The sequence below is a fragment of the Natator depressus genome, chromosome 2 (assembly GCF_965152275.1).
Source record: "Natator depressus isolate rNatDep1 chromosome 2, rNatDep2.hap1, whole genome shotgun sequence".
Taxonomy (NCBI): Eukaryota; Metazoa; Chordata; order Testudines; family Cheloniidae; genus Natator; species Natator depressus.
In genome coordinates this window covers 183,988,752-184,003,032 of record NC_134235.1, presented here as the reverse complement: position 1 = coordinate 184,003,032, position 14,281 = coordinate 183,988,752, and the positions used below count along the sequence as shown (strand labels likewise).

At 43.4% G+C, this 14,281-nt stretch overlaps 1 long non-coding RNA gene across 1 annotated transcript in view; it reads left to right on the top strand.

The window, feature by feature from the left end:
- Window positions 1–353: 353 nt before the first annotated feature.
- Window positions 354–14,281, top strand: part of LOC141982931 (uncharacterized) — a 256,946-nt gene continuing 243,018 nt past the window's right edge. Inside the window, exons 1-2 of the long non-coding RNA XR_012638250.1 lie at window positions 354–526; window positions 5,346–5,442. This is a non-coding gene — a long non-coding RNA (uncharacterized LOC141982931). The remainder of the gene's footprint in view (window positions 527–5,345; window positions 5,443–14,281) is intronic.

Sequence of the window (14,281 nt, the reverse complement as noted above, 5' to 3'; positions counted from 1 at the left end):
GCTGGGGCCGGGTCACTCCACTTCCCGCGGGAACTGGCCAGCCCCCGTCCCCCACGGAGGCCTGGAGCCCCACACAGCCCCCCCTTCCCCCCGTGGAGGCCTGGAGCCAGCTCCTGCCCGCTCCCCGGCTTCGGGGGAGGGGGGAACCGCCCCCCCCGCACTCGCTGGCGACGCAGCTGGAAGCCAGGGGAGTGGAGCAGGCTGGGACCGGGTCGCTCCACTTCCCACGCCGTGAGTGCAGGGCCGGGCCTGGCTGCAATCTTCAGGGGGGCCTGGGGAAGAGCTGGAGCAGCAGGCAGCTGCGCAGGGCAGCGGGAACTGTGGTGCCCTACGCAGCTGCGCGCTTTGCGTATAGGTAAGGACGGCCCTGCCAATTAGACTGGAGCAATAGAAATGATGTGCAGAAAACTTTAACAGGCTGGCTGTAGTGAGATTGATTCATGTTTGAAAATTAAAATGTTGAAGTTACAGACATTGCAGCTGGAATAAATTCTCTCACATACAGACAAGGTCACTGTCTGCTAAGGTAAGTGAATGCGTTACCTAGGGAGGTGGTGGAATCGCCTTCCTTTGAGGTTTTTAAGGTCAGGCTTGACAAAGCCGTGGCTGGGATGGTTTAGCTGGGGATTGGACTAGATGACCTCCTGAGGTCCCTTCCAGCCCTGAGGTTCTATGATTCTAAGTATTAGCTCAGCTGATCAGATCGCACATCGGCTATGTATGCCTGACATTCTGTTTTGAACAGAGGGTGCAATGTAACTATTCCTCTGTCAATAGGCCTGGCTGTCCCACCACCAAGTCATACTCAGTACAGTGAAAAATGATGTCCTCATCTTTCATCTCTAGCCATCTTGACTTCAGCATTATTGAAAATCTGGCTATGCTCCGCATCTCCCTGGTTCTACTCACAACCTCTTTTTCTTCCCCCATCTCTCATGTACAAGCTGTAACCAGATCCTCTTGATTTGTCCTTTACAGCACCTTTATAATCTGTCCAGGCGTCTTCATCCCCACCACCAGATTCCTGGAGGAAGTCTAGTCCAACTACTTACTTTGTACTGTAACGTCCTCACAAAGCTAGAATTACATCAAGATCAAGCCACAGGGAAAAGCACTGTAAAAGTACACACAAAATTAGATGTAGGCTCAGTCTAGAGAATAGGATTTGGATCTTTAGGGCTTCGAAAAGTTTGGGGATGTTTGGATTTGGGATTGTGGCGTGAGTCCATCCCAACATAAAATACATTATTTTAAAAAAGCCACGAAAGCATGCTGTCATGCTCTCTGGATTCTGGTTCAGCAAAATTTGGTGTGTCTGCACCAGGTGAAATCCTCAGCTTTTACAAGTCTAAAATTCACACAGAAACGATTAAAAAGTATTCCATCTTAATCTCCTTTGACTAATTATTTGTAATTCAAGAGATGAACTAATACAGTAGTTCTACTTGCAGCTCCTCATTCTGTCCTGTCATGAATAATTAGGTAGAGCTTTACGCTGAAATCCTCCTTGATGGTAGTTTCTAAACTGCAGTTTGTAGATGGGACCAGTGAAAATATTAACAGATGATCCTGAAAGGGTTCTGGGGATCCAATAAGCCATGAGTGTGAATCTTGAGCAGCTTATTACTTCAAATCCCTGAGATGGAAAGGGACATTAGTAGAGGAGATTTAAAAAGAACAGCAGGATAAATGACATTTTTCCACTAAGTATGCTAAAATGCATTGGGCAATGGGGGGTGGCGGGGGAGAATAACCGTACATTCTCAGCTATCATTAAGATCAGGTTCCATTGTGACTCTTACCATATATCAAAACATATTAACTACAGTCCCTTTACTTTTACAGGAGGCAGTCGTCCATTTACTGAGCCTGGGGCACCTTCGGAGAAATGTAGTGGTGTATCAGACCCTCTGTCTTTAAAATATTACTTGTTAGTAGTTTTCTGTGCAATGCACGTTCTTCATAATTCAGTACTATATAAGAGCAGCTGGATTCTAATCTCAAAGAAGTGCAAATCCTCTGATTTCTACAGTTACACTTTATTTACACCAGTGAATCCAGCATCAGAATCTGGCCCTGCATCTTGTATACCCCTAAAATCCACTCTTTGCCCACCCAGAACTTGAATGTGGTCCGTATATGCCATATCCATAACTCCTCACTGCTGCTGGTTGGGGGAAAAGGTTTGAGAAGTTGGAGCATACCAGCAATATTTTTTTAGTTCAAGCACTGCGGGCTAAATTTGTCTCTCATGCCAGTTGCAGTGGAGTAGAATTTGGCCATAGACCTTTGTAATTCAATGAACTGGTGATGATTTTGGAAGAGGGAATGTTACTGGGAATAAAGGTGGTCCCATCTTCATCCTGATTTGCCTGTGTTGCTTGCTGAGACTGCATGTGCTGAGATTCAAAAATTATAGCAAATCTAAAGTATAATTTAAACAGACAGGATGTCCTGCTCTTACCTTTACTAGGTAGAAGAGAAACAATAAAAATTAACATTCTTCCAGGAACGCTGCTTTTTGCGCCACTACCAATCCTTAGGAAACTGATATAATTAATTGATAGATCCATTGCAAGGGTCATGTGGAATGGGAATAAAACCAGGAGTAAAATCTAAATCATTCCAGCTCTTGAATATATTAAGGCTCTTGGCTGGTATTCCTGGAACTCTTGAGTTGTGGCATTTTTGTTATCGTGGAGTGTTCATCACACTGACATGGTGCGACAGGCCACTTATCATACAAATGTTATTTATATCATCTGCATAAACACACATATTAAATGTCTTACGCAAAAGATTCAAGCTCACCAGAGCCAACGTTTCTCTCCATTAGAGTGAAACAGTGTTAACCTCACAAAAGACCTCAGATAACCCTTATGAATCAATCAAAACTGGTTTCGTGTTCAGTTGCAACTCATTGTTTTGTTTGGCTTGTTGTGTTGTTTTATATTGAACTGCTGATCCAACGTGGCTTACTGAAGTTGCTTGGAAACCATCTAGCATCAGCTCAGTCATCCAAGACCGACTCCCCATGGGCAAGCAGTGATAAGCCTAACTTTTTAAGTTTTTAAAGAAATGCAATTAAAATTAAACCAAACCAAACCATGTATGTGATGTCTGAGAACTCAACTAAGGGAAAAATAACAAATCCACTGATGCAGAGAGGTCTGGAATGGATATAGCGTAGGAGTGCGTTGAGGGAGAATGAAAGAGCAAAAGCATGCTCAAGATAGGGACTGAGTCAGAGAGGCAAAGAACCACATCCTCAAATGGAAAGTTCTTTCTTCTCTTTCTCCTCACACAATCCCCCTCCCAACGAAAGAAAGAGCAAATAGTTATTGATGAATATGTGCTAAGTACTGACAGCACATTTGACACAGCAGAAGACCCAGTCAGTAGAGTCATTGGTACACTTTAATTGCTCTGTGCCATTTTGGTGACACAAAGCAGCCACAAACCCAATTTGTTTGGGGTCTTTCTGTCCCCACTCCCCCTTTTGGAAATGGTATCTGTTGCTCCCTCATCCCCCACCCCATCCAAAAAAATCTCTCAGCTCCTGAGGAGATGGGGAGAGTGCTCCACCTGACTTCTGCAGTAGCTGTGACTGGCCGTTGTTCCCCAAGGGAGTGAGGAAGGCAACCAGTCAGAGTGGTTTTCCCCCGGACAATTCAAAAAACACGTGAAGATTGGAACTTCTTGAACATTACAAGACTGGCTCCAGCAGGGGCTGAAATCACATTACTTGGGATAAATTTGCAAGAGTTGGGAACACTGATTAACACATGCACACATTTACTCCACATCCAGGGAAGCAAAGTGAAGCACATGTGTAAGTGTCTCCATGATTAGAGCCTTAGGTGGTAAGCTCTGTGAGTCAGGAATTGTGCCTTCTTTAGTGTTTGTGCAGTGCTTAGTGTTGGAATTCCCCCAAGACATTTTTCCACTTGATTCCCCAAGAACTCAGCTTGACTCCAGTCTCATCACTTAGGTTTCATTATCTGTCATAACAGCAAAGCTATGCCGAATTGATCACACTCAAGTGTAGGGGGTAGGCATAGGGGGTACCACACATTCAGAGTTAGGCAGCACACCTTTTTCTTCATATAGACTTACACGTTTCAGTGCATTTACTATACATTGCATTACACATTTTTGCACTGTCCGTGCTCAACCTAAGCTTAACCTCATCTTTACATTCTTGACTTATTTTGTTTATTGTTTGTTTGTAAATGGTTCCCTGGCTGTTTTCCCTCTTATCCTGGCTCGCTCAGACATTCTGTCCCTTAGCTTATTGACCGATTTACTTAAGTTAGTTAGCACAAATATTCTGTTTTCAGCCTGCTAATCAATGTACCTCCTTTCTCCTGTCTTCCAAGAAATGAGGCCTCCCCCATGTTTAATTACTCATGTCAGGCCAGGCCTACATTCCTACACTTAGTACCTTGTGGGTGCTGCCAGAAACAAATAATGGAGGCCGCTCAGTCCACACTCTACCATGGGCTGAGAATGACATTAGTGTAGTGCACTCACTGTCCAGGGAGGAGGTACTTGATTCATGCAGGTAGCTCCATTCCCATTAGCTGCTGCTACAGGGAAACAACATTCCTGTCTCAGAGGTGGTTCCATACATGGTGGCTGAATGACATAGAAGTTTGTAAATAAAGATTTAGCAAGCAAATAGGAAGGATGTTCCAGTGGAGTGGGTTCTTAAGGGTGCTTAAGAAACAGCAGTTCAAGTCCCTCCTCTACCCTAGATTCCTTGGTTAAGTCTTTTACTCTCTCTCTGCCTCCCCATCTGTGAATGGGCATAATAGTACTTCCTTCCTGCATAGGGGTGTTTGTGAGGAGAAATACATTAAAGATTGGGAGGTGCCTCAATGCTGTGGTTAATGAAGCCACATAAGTACCTTAGAGGGATAGAACACAGAAGGTTAAACCTTTTTTTAGCTAAAAACTTTTCTCCACAGAAAAAACAAAAAAATATTAGTAGCGTTGGTGTGTATTTTTGATTTGTATTAAAGTTGCACCAAGAAGCCCTGTGATGGGGTGAACATAGCTCACTGTGGATTAGGCAGGGGAGGGGTTAATTCCCAGCAAAGGGAGTGCCTTCCCCTGCAACGTGCTGTGCTTGCTAATTGAGGGAAGTGTTTCCAGCTGGGCTCAGGAAGAGCTTGGGAGTAGAGTGCTTTGGTCTTGCCAGAAGGAAGCATCTTGTTCCTTTTCTTATCAGCCTGGGCAGATAGTGGAGTTGAGCAATACCCAGAACTAGAACAAGATCTAGTGTGCTCCTACCTTACAGACCCGTGCTCTCAAGTGAAGCTGTTGTTTTGCTTTTCCTTCAGTTGCTCTCAGATGAAGATGCGCCTATGATGGGACTGAAGTAGAAGACTTTGCAGGCAAGCCAGCCGGTATAGGAAGCAAGCTGGAGTGAAGTTTGAGGTTGGCTGGGGTATATATCCGCTTCATTAGGGTGGCAAGGTGGTGTCTGTAGTAAAGGGACATGAGAGGTTCCCCTGTGCTTCAGCTGTGAACAGCCCTGCAATCAAGGGATGAAGGCTTTTGAAGCCCTTAGGAGATGTCTTTTGTTTGGATTCTGGGCAAGTCCATCCTTCCTTCATTGAGTTAGAAGGCTAAATTAAGTTTGCCCTACCCCCAGCAGAGTGAGTCCCTGGCCAAGCAAAGGAGGGAAACCAAGCCAGAGGCCTATGTTTGGCCAGGGAGGTAAGCTGTACCCAGAATCAGAGGCCCCCTTGTTAAGTGCTGGGTGAACACCCAGTAAGAGACAGTCCCTGTCCTCAACAGTGTGTAAGTAGAAAAAAGATAACGTTTCCCTTTTGATGAATTGTATGAAACTTCAGCTTTCACATGTGAAAGTTCACACAGATAAAATTGCTACTTTTGACCATTGTTTCTTTCTTGCTGTTAAGGAACAAATCTGATCTGGGCCATGCCCAAATGGGCTTGTTTGACCCAAGGGAAATTGGCAACACCTGGAGTCTGTTATGACCTAAAATGACTGTGGTTCACTGAGCTCTCTACTGTATGTAAGGGAGGGATTTGGCCAGTGATTCTGTACTGATTAGCCACATCTTTGCTCCCCAAACATTCTCTGTACTGCTGTGGAAAGGGCTTCTGGGAACATAGCTTCATGAGGTGTGGACCCCATTGCACCATTGTCCTGTTCCCCTCCTCCCATGCAGCAGGTCTTCATTATTTATACTGTGTGCCATGTAGAACTGGGCAAAATATTTTGGCCAAAGCTTTTTTTGTGTGTGAGAGAAAAATGCAGATTGGGTGACACCAAAATATTTTGCAAATTCATGTATGTTTTGCCAAATTGGTTCAGTAGAAGAAAACCCCTTTAAAAAAAAAAATCTGAAAAAAAATGCTTTGATTTTGGGGCAGGGGTGGGTGGAAACAGATTTTTGTTTCAAAATTCCTTTTAATTTTATTTTTTAAAAAATGTAAAATGGTCAAAACCCAAATTTTCATTTTGAAAATATCTCTGTGAAACACTTCATTCAGCCTGAAACAGATTTATTTCTTTTGATCCAATCTTTTTCAGTTCGATCCAAAAAAAAAAAAAAAGTCTTTTGGGAATTGCCAGGGAACCAAAAAAAAATATGATGTTCTCCCAGCTCTACCACCAGGCCTTATGTGCCCTTTTGCAAGTCATTTTGCAGCCCATGGTCTATGCACTCTGTGGAGTGGAGGATGAGATTGTACATATTGTGGCTCACTAATGCTCTCTTCAATTCTCATTTTAAATTACATCTCTTCTCTCTTGCGTCTCTCTTAACTCTCAGTTACCAGCCTTCTATGAATAAGGGCTTAAATGTATTTCTCATACAGTGGCCTTTATACCAATGCTCTCAGGGATTTCCATTATATGTTGTCTGCCCTTTATTATTCAACTCTGGAGGCCATGTCGAGATGTGGGTTGCATGAAAGATTCTAAAAAAACAAAAACACAACCCCCCACCTGTACTGTGTATAGGAAAGAGGTGGGCAGGAATGGAGGAGCGAGTTGTTCACATTTGGAGTCTAAGTCTCAAAGAGGTAAAGAAGAGATGATCTTGTTGTGAGCCTTGGAATTGGAGCCAGGCAGGGTCAGAGAGGGTGCATACTACTTAGATGCCTGCAGTCCCCAACTGCCACCAAAATAGAAGGAAACAAATAATCCTTTGGGGCAGTAATGAAAAGCGTCTGAGCACAGATCATGAAACTGTAACCGGCAGCAGAGGACAGTTGCTCCCGGAAAGGTGTCAGCTTTAATCACTGTACTTCTCAGAGATGGAGGCACAGAAGAAACTGAGGAATCATCGCTTGTCGTAAAGGCTTCTGGCTTTTACAGGGAATAAGCCCCAACCGTCCCACCCAGTAAACAGTTTATTTTTAATTGCATTATTTTCTAATGCCCTCTTTCTCCTCCCCCTATACCCAGGTCCAAAAGGAGGGTGATAGAACCTCTTGGCTGGTGTAATATTTGTATTACTTTCATATTTTGGGTAGACCCGCTCCTTGTTCCAATCCAGGACCCTGGTACAGCCACAGCAGAGAGAGCCCCTGAAGAATCCATCAGGATTTACGCATTACCCAGAGCTTGCTAAAGGCAGGATTTGGGGAGCTGTATATCCGACATAGATGTACTGAGTACCTCTAATTGTTAATTTAAAATACTTTTACAAACCCAAGGCACTGTGCTTACGTGGAAAGTATCAGAATAGCCAGTGTTTCAGATGCAATGAGCCTTTATCAGGATAACTCATTAATGGGTAATTAAAACCTCAAAATACACCTTAGTATCTTTTGTAGCTAGTTTCTTCATATTTAGTAGCTGTCTTTGAATTTTCAGGGCATGTGGCAAAGTCCGCGTATACGGTACTAGCTTTTGTGTGAGAAAACCACTACAGGATGCAATATATCACATACCCGGGTGCATTTAGATGATCTCTTCTGGTAAAACTACCCCTTTAGCTCTCTGCGGAGCAGCCTGTGTGTCAGGAGTCAAAGGTCAAGCTCTTGTCCCAATACTATATGCTGTGCAGTTGGCTTATCGTCACTGCTGCTCTGGGATCTGCATTGGCAGCCTGTTGGCTGGTGGAATTGAAGGGGTTTGTTTTGACCTAAGAAGTCTTATGTGGTACGGAATCTTGTGAGACTGTTCCTCTCTGTGTGTAAAGTATTACCAGAATTCAAAGTAAAAACCCTCTGGTGTAAAAGGCTGCTGGCAGGCCATCCTCCATTGAGGCTCCTCAGCTCTAAAGCTCACTTGCCCCACTTGGCTGGTCAGAGCCAAAGTCTGTTAACTCTCATACCACACTGCAAGGCTCTCTTCCAGGTTTTTTTTGTTTGTTAAGGGAGCAGGTTGAAATACAAAGAATGGTTTGTGCAGGGATGTTTCAGTTTTTATCAGGGAGCACTGGTGGGTTGGTATGGGCAGTTTACCTAGATTTTTTTTATCCTTTTTTGTTAAACTGCTTGTAACAGCATCTAAAGCTATATGGAAAGGAAGCCCTCAACTGTATAAATAGAGGTTAGTGAAGAGCTGTTTGGATTCTTTGAATGAATAAATAAATGTTCAATTGTGCCCATTAGGCAGAAGCCAATGTACCATTAGCCACTGGTGTCAACAGATGCTGACCTCTCTCATGTGATTGGCATGGATCTTTGTAATGCAGCCCCAGAGTAAGTGACTGGGGACAAGAGCCCTGTCACGTGACTGAGCTCCGTTTCCACTGGTTCTAGTGATTATTGGTATAGCCTGCATTTGGGGAAGGTGCAGCGCAACTTTCGCAGAAGCAGCTCTGGGAAAACTGTTAGACTGAACTCTTTCTGCCTCTTCAAGTGAGTGTGAGGACTGCAAGTGTGGATGACTCCTGCACCGGAGATGCAAGAGAAGAATGTTCCTTGTGCCCTCCTTTCTTTTGAGCACCCACAAGGGGGCTGCCACATTCTGGTTCTATAAAAAAAATATATATATATCTAGAGCCACAGAGTGTGCCCATGTTTCATCAGGTGGCATCAGAGGTTGCACAAAAGTCACTAGAGGGGTAGAGGTCAGGTACCAACAGACTCGTTTCTTTGCTGAGATGAAGGCTGACTGATCTGTGTACACACTGGTAATGGCTATGTGAAACATCCAGTAGGTCTTGAATGCTGACCTCAGGCAATATTTCTGATAAAGATTATTTTCTGGGAATTGCAGCATATCACAGATCAACTGCAATCATGCAGAATATCATTGATTATTATATTCTAAAAAACCATGGGATGAAGAAGATTTAACTTCGTGGACGCTGTGGTGCATTATCATTGAATAAGTACCTAGTTCCTCAGACCTTGAAGAATTCCAAGACCACACATGATGAGATGGAGTGTTAATATTAATTCAAGAGTAAAATTTGTTCCAGAGTTGTCCCGACTATCCCAAAACCAAGCATTACAAACCCAGGAAATTCAGAATTAGTTACACTTGGAAGAAATTCAGATGGGTTACGTGCAGTTAAGGCTTCCAAACAAACTTAACTCTTCCTGGTGGAGATACAGTGCAATAACCATACAATGAGAATAAGGCATGTTAGTGTTTTGTGGTCTTGCATTAGATTGTCAGTGGTCCCAAAATTTTTACCTCATGCCCTCCTTTACCCCTGTCTACCCTCTCTTCGCCTGCCCCCTGGAACCGGGGCTGGGAGTGGGGCCACAGTTGGGGCTGGGGTTGGGAGTGGAGCCGGGGTTGGGGCCAGGAGCAGGATCACAGCTGGGGGCAGGGCTGGGGCCATGGCCAGGAGCAGAGTCATGGCCAGGCCAGGAGCGGAGCCACGGCCAGGCCAGGGCCTGGGTCTGGGGGCAGGGCCTGGACCCCGGGCCAGAGCAGAGCTGGGGGTAGAGCAGGGCTGGATGGCGCTCCCTCCTTGACCCCTGTGGGAGTTAGTCTAATCCCACCGTGCCCCCTGAATGTTCCTTTGTGCCTCCTCCACCCAGGGGGTGTATCCCACAGTTTGGAAACCTCTGGATGAACTTTTTTTTTTTTTTTTTTTTTTTGACTCGTGTTGTCACGACAGAGCAAAGTTAAGATTGTCTGGGAGCCTTAACTGTACATTTCTTACCTTAACACATTCAGATTTCTTTCAAGTATAACCTTAACTCTGAATTTCCTGGATTTGTAATGCCTGGTTTTGGGATAATCGGGGGGGCCCTGTAAAGTGTTTTAACCCTTAAATTGCTGGCATGAGTTTTCAACCTTAGCTCCACATTAACATAGGCTTTTGTCTTGCAGTTTTCTTAGCTTTTATAAATTATTAAATGTTATACATAAACACTAAGACTCAAATAGAATGCTACCATTCACTATTGCTAATGGCTTGAAGTTATGAAATATACTTTAAATACCTCATCTGGAGCTTTAAAGGGCGGATTCACTGATAGACCAGAGCAGTGAAAAGCAGCTGGAGCAGACTGGACAGTTAAGCCTGGCTTATAACTGTCTTGTATCATTGGTGCAGTGCAAAATGGTTAAAGAGTACTGGTGAGTCTTGCATTTAGAGGGCTGTTACAGAGATCAACACCATGTAAAACAGCACTGCTATTTTACATAGCAAGCAAACAATATGCTTGCAAGCAAGCAAGCTATGCATTTTAATAGGGCTAAATGTATACCTCTAGGAACAAAGAATGCAGGCTATACTTACAAGATGGGAGACTGTAACCTGGCAGGCAGGGACTCTGAACAAGTTAACAAGGTTTGGGGGATCATAGTGGAAAATCAGCATAGAATGAGCTCCCAGTGTGACTCTGTGGACAAAGGGTTAATGTGATCCTTGGATACATAAACAGGAGAATACTGAGTAGAAGTATGGTAGAGAGGGTTTTTTTACCTCTGTATTTGGCACTGGTACAAGTGCTGTTAGAACACTGTGCCTCATTCTGGTGTTCACAATTCAAGAAGGATGTTGATAAATTGAAGAAGGTTCAGTGAAGAGTTATGAGAATGATGAAAGGATTAGCAAACATGCCTTATGGTGATTAAAAAATCTCAATCTATTAAGCTTAACAAATAGAAGGTTAAGGGGTGACTTGGTCACAGTCTATAAGTACCTACATGATGAACAAGTATTTGATAACGAGCTCTTCAGTCTAGCAGAGAGAGGTATAATGTGATCCCATATTTGTAAATTGAAGCTAGGCAGTTCAATTAGAAATAGTGTAACTTTTTTAATAGTGAGGGTAATTAACCCTTGGAACAATTTACCAATGATCATGGATTCTTCATCCCTGATAATTTTAAAATCAGGATTGGATTTTTTTTTTCTGAAAGATCTGCTCTAGGAATAACGTTGGGAGAGTTCTATGGCCTGTATTATACAGGAGGTCAGACTAGAAAGATGATCACAATAGTCCCTTCTGACCTAGGAATCTATAATTTATGAAGAAGTGATGGTAAGAGGCCAGCCCCTCACTTTAAATGATCCGCCTCTGCTCCTACTTCAGTTCTCTGAGCAGTGCTGCTCAGGCAGCAATACTATAGGTAGCTTTTCAAGCACTTGATGCCCAAGTGGAGCCATGGAACTGAGCTGTTGACACCATCAGTAGTCTGTATAATAACAATTAATTACAATTCATAATAACTTAACTTATTACAGCATAATTTCTTCAAGTATAGCCTATGCACAAGATTTCAACTTTAATTACAAGGAAAAGTTTGAAGAATCTGTTGTCCGAAATGATCTCAATGGAGTAGACTGACACAAATGCTAAACATCTTAAAGGACACGGTCTCTAATTTTCACTCTAACAGATTTACTTGTAAATTCACCACATGTTCATTCTGTACTCATAGATATTAAGGTCAGAAGGGACCATTATGATCATCTAGTCTGACCTCCTGCACAATGCAGGCCACAGGATCTCACCCACCCTCTCCTGCAATAAACCTCTCACCTACGTCTGAGCTATTGAAGTCCTCAAATCATGGTTTAAAGACTTCAAGACTCAAAATGCTGTAAGTTTGGAGAATGAGTATTTTTCATATATAAGAAGACTGGGTTCCATTTTGCAACTAAAACAGCGATTCAGCCTCTAACAATGGAGTTGTTACTGGTGCTTCCATATAATGCAAATAACTCTATGGCTGACCAAATTTTTTTCACACACTTCAGCTTCCCTGTCTTGGGCCACAATCTGCCCTTGAGGGTGCATGTGCAGTATTACCGACTGAAATGGGAGCCAGCTGTGTGCTTCCAAGGGCAGACCTCAGCACTCTGGCACTAAACAGGAGGTTTACTTGAGGATACAGATTATACAAAAGAACCTTTAATTTTTAGTATTAACCAGTAGGCAAACTGCAACTGTGGAAATCTAGCAATCAACTCTTAAAGTGAGGCTATGGTATTGTAAATTGTGCTCTAGTCACGTAGTATGACAAATGCCATTGTTTTATGCCTAGACTGTACTAGATATGGTGGCAGTTGTACTGTAGTATATTTGTATACCAAAATGTGACTTTTTATTACTAATTCTGTATTTAAAGACCTACTAGTCTCATCACGCAAACGTGTCAATTAGTGAGGCTCTACTGCATATTTCTACATCCGTCCCTGCAATGCATCTTGCAGTCTCTCCAGCAGGGTTAATCAGAACCTGTAGCACCCTTAACATCTCGCTCACGTTTTGTTTGCTTGCAACCATTTGATGACTGTCAGAGTAGCAGAGTGTAGGGAGACCACAATGCAAGTCTTCAAATTAAAAAGAAATAATTGACCAAATCTGCTGTCCATGGGAGTTTAGCCTGATCTTGGATAGGTGTGCACATACCTAGCTTACAGCTGATGGTGACCTGACTGAAAAATCAATTCTGCAAGACTCATTTTTTTGAATATAATAAACATTCAGAAACCTGCTTCACTAAAACTGACTAAATGAGTCGTCCCAATTTGCACTGTTCTGTCAGCTGCCCCTTGCCTTTCCCTGACCCACATGAATACCACTGAGAACGGGGTGCCCTAGCTACATGGACAACGCAATCTATCAATAAAAGCCTCGTCATTCCAGTGGTGTGAGTTGTCATGGGGGTGCTGGAGGAAAAATTATCCCTGACTCCAGTCTTGCCTTCTCTTTTTAGATGTATTATCCCTGCATGGCATGTTGTGGAGATAGGGGTATACATGTGGGCACATGCAGATCCTGCATCTGGAAATCATAATAAATATACCCATCTGACTTTCAGCTTATAGACCCTAAGCTCTCTAGAGCCGCATAGAAGCTGCAGCCTTGGAAACTGGACCAAAGATAAGTGAATTTTTACCTATGCTATTTAGGGTCATTACCAGCCTCCTCATTGCTGGAGCTAGCTTAGGCAGTAAAATAAAATTCAAGGCAGCCAGGCCATAACAAATACTCAGATACTTTGCTGAAGTAAGTTGTAGAGCTACTGAAATCAAGAGAGCTACACCAGCTGAGGATCTGGCCGAATGCAACTGGGAGCAGAGAAGGAGACTGCACCTGTACAATAGTGGGCTGAGAATGCCATGCTGAGTGATGTGTGCACTTAGACAAAATATATTCAAGACTCTCTCAGCAGTCTCAGGGCTGCTTTTGTGGACTATAATGGGCTTTCGATGAGCCTCATCTTTGATGGTATCGAATTAACATCACTACTCATTTTAGCTTATTATGTGTCCTGCAATACCTGTTGTATCTCTCAACCGTCTACCGCAAATAATGATTCCAGCTGTTATAAAGGCAGATACAAATCAGAAATAATATCTCACGAAGAGGGAAAACTTTGAGCCAAATTCTGCCCTCCATTATCTGCATGCAACCCCCCTGACTTAATACATCTGAAGGAGCAAATTCTTCCTCCATTTAGCAATTTGGTCCTTATGTTCCTTTCTCCCTTACATACACTAATGTAGAAGGGAGCAGAAACATGCACAGAGGGAAAAGGCAAGACATCTTCTCACCCCTTTTGCTTCCCTACCCTCCCCCCAGCCAAAGTCCACTAACCGGAACAGAATTTGATATAAAACAGCAAATTCTGCTGCTCTAAGGGCTTGATTCAAAACTTATTGAAATCAAAGCCTGTTATTTCAGTGAGCTTTGAATTAGGCCCTAACAGGAGAGCATCCTGCATAAAGTAGCTGTTTCCCAGAATCCATCTGGCTACCCCACACCCTTTGGGTCAGGCAGAATAGAGGCAACTACATGGTGGTGGGAGAGCATATTGTGTGCCTTTCCCCTCTGTTCTAGATCCCCTCCTGTGCACTCTGCTTACAGAAGC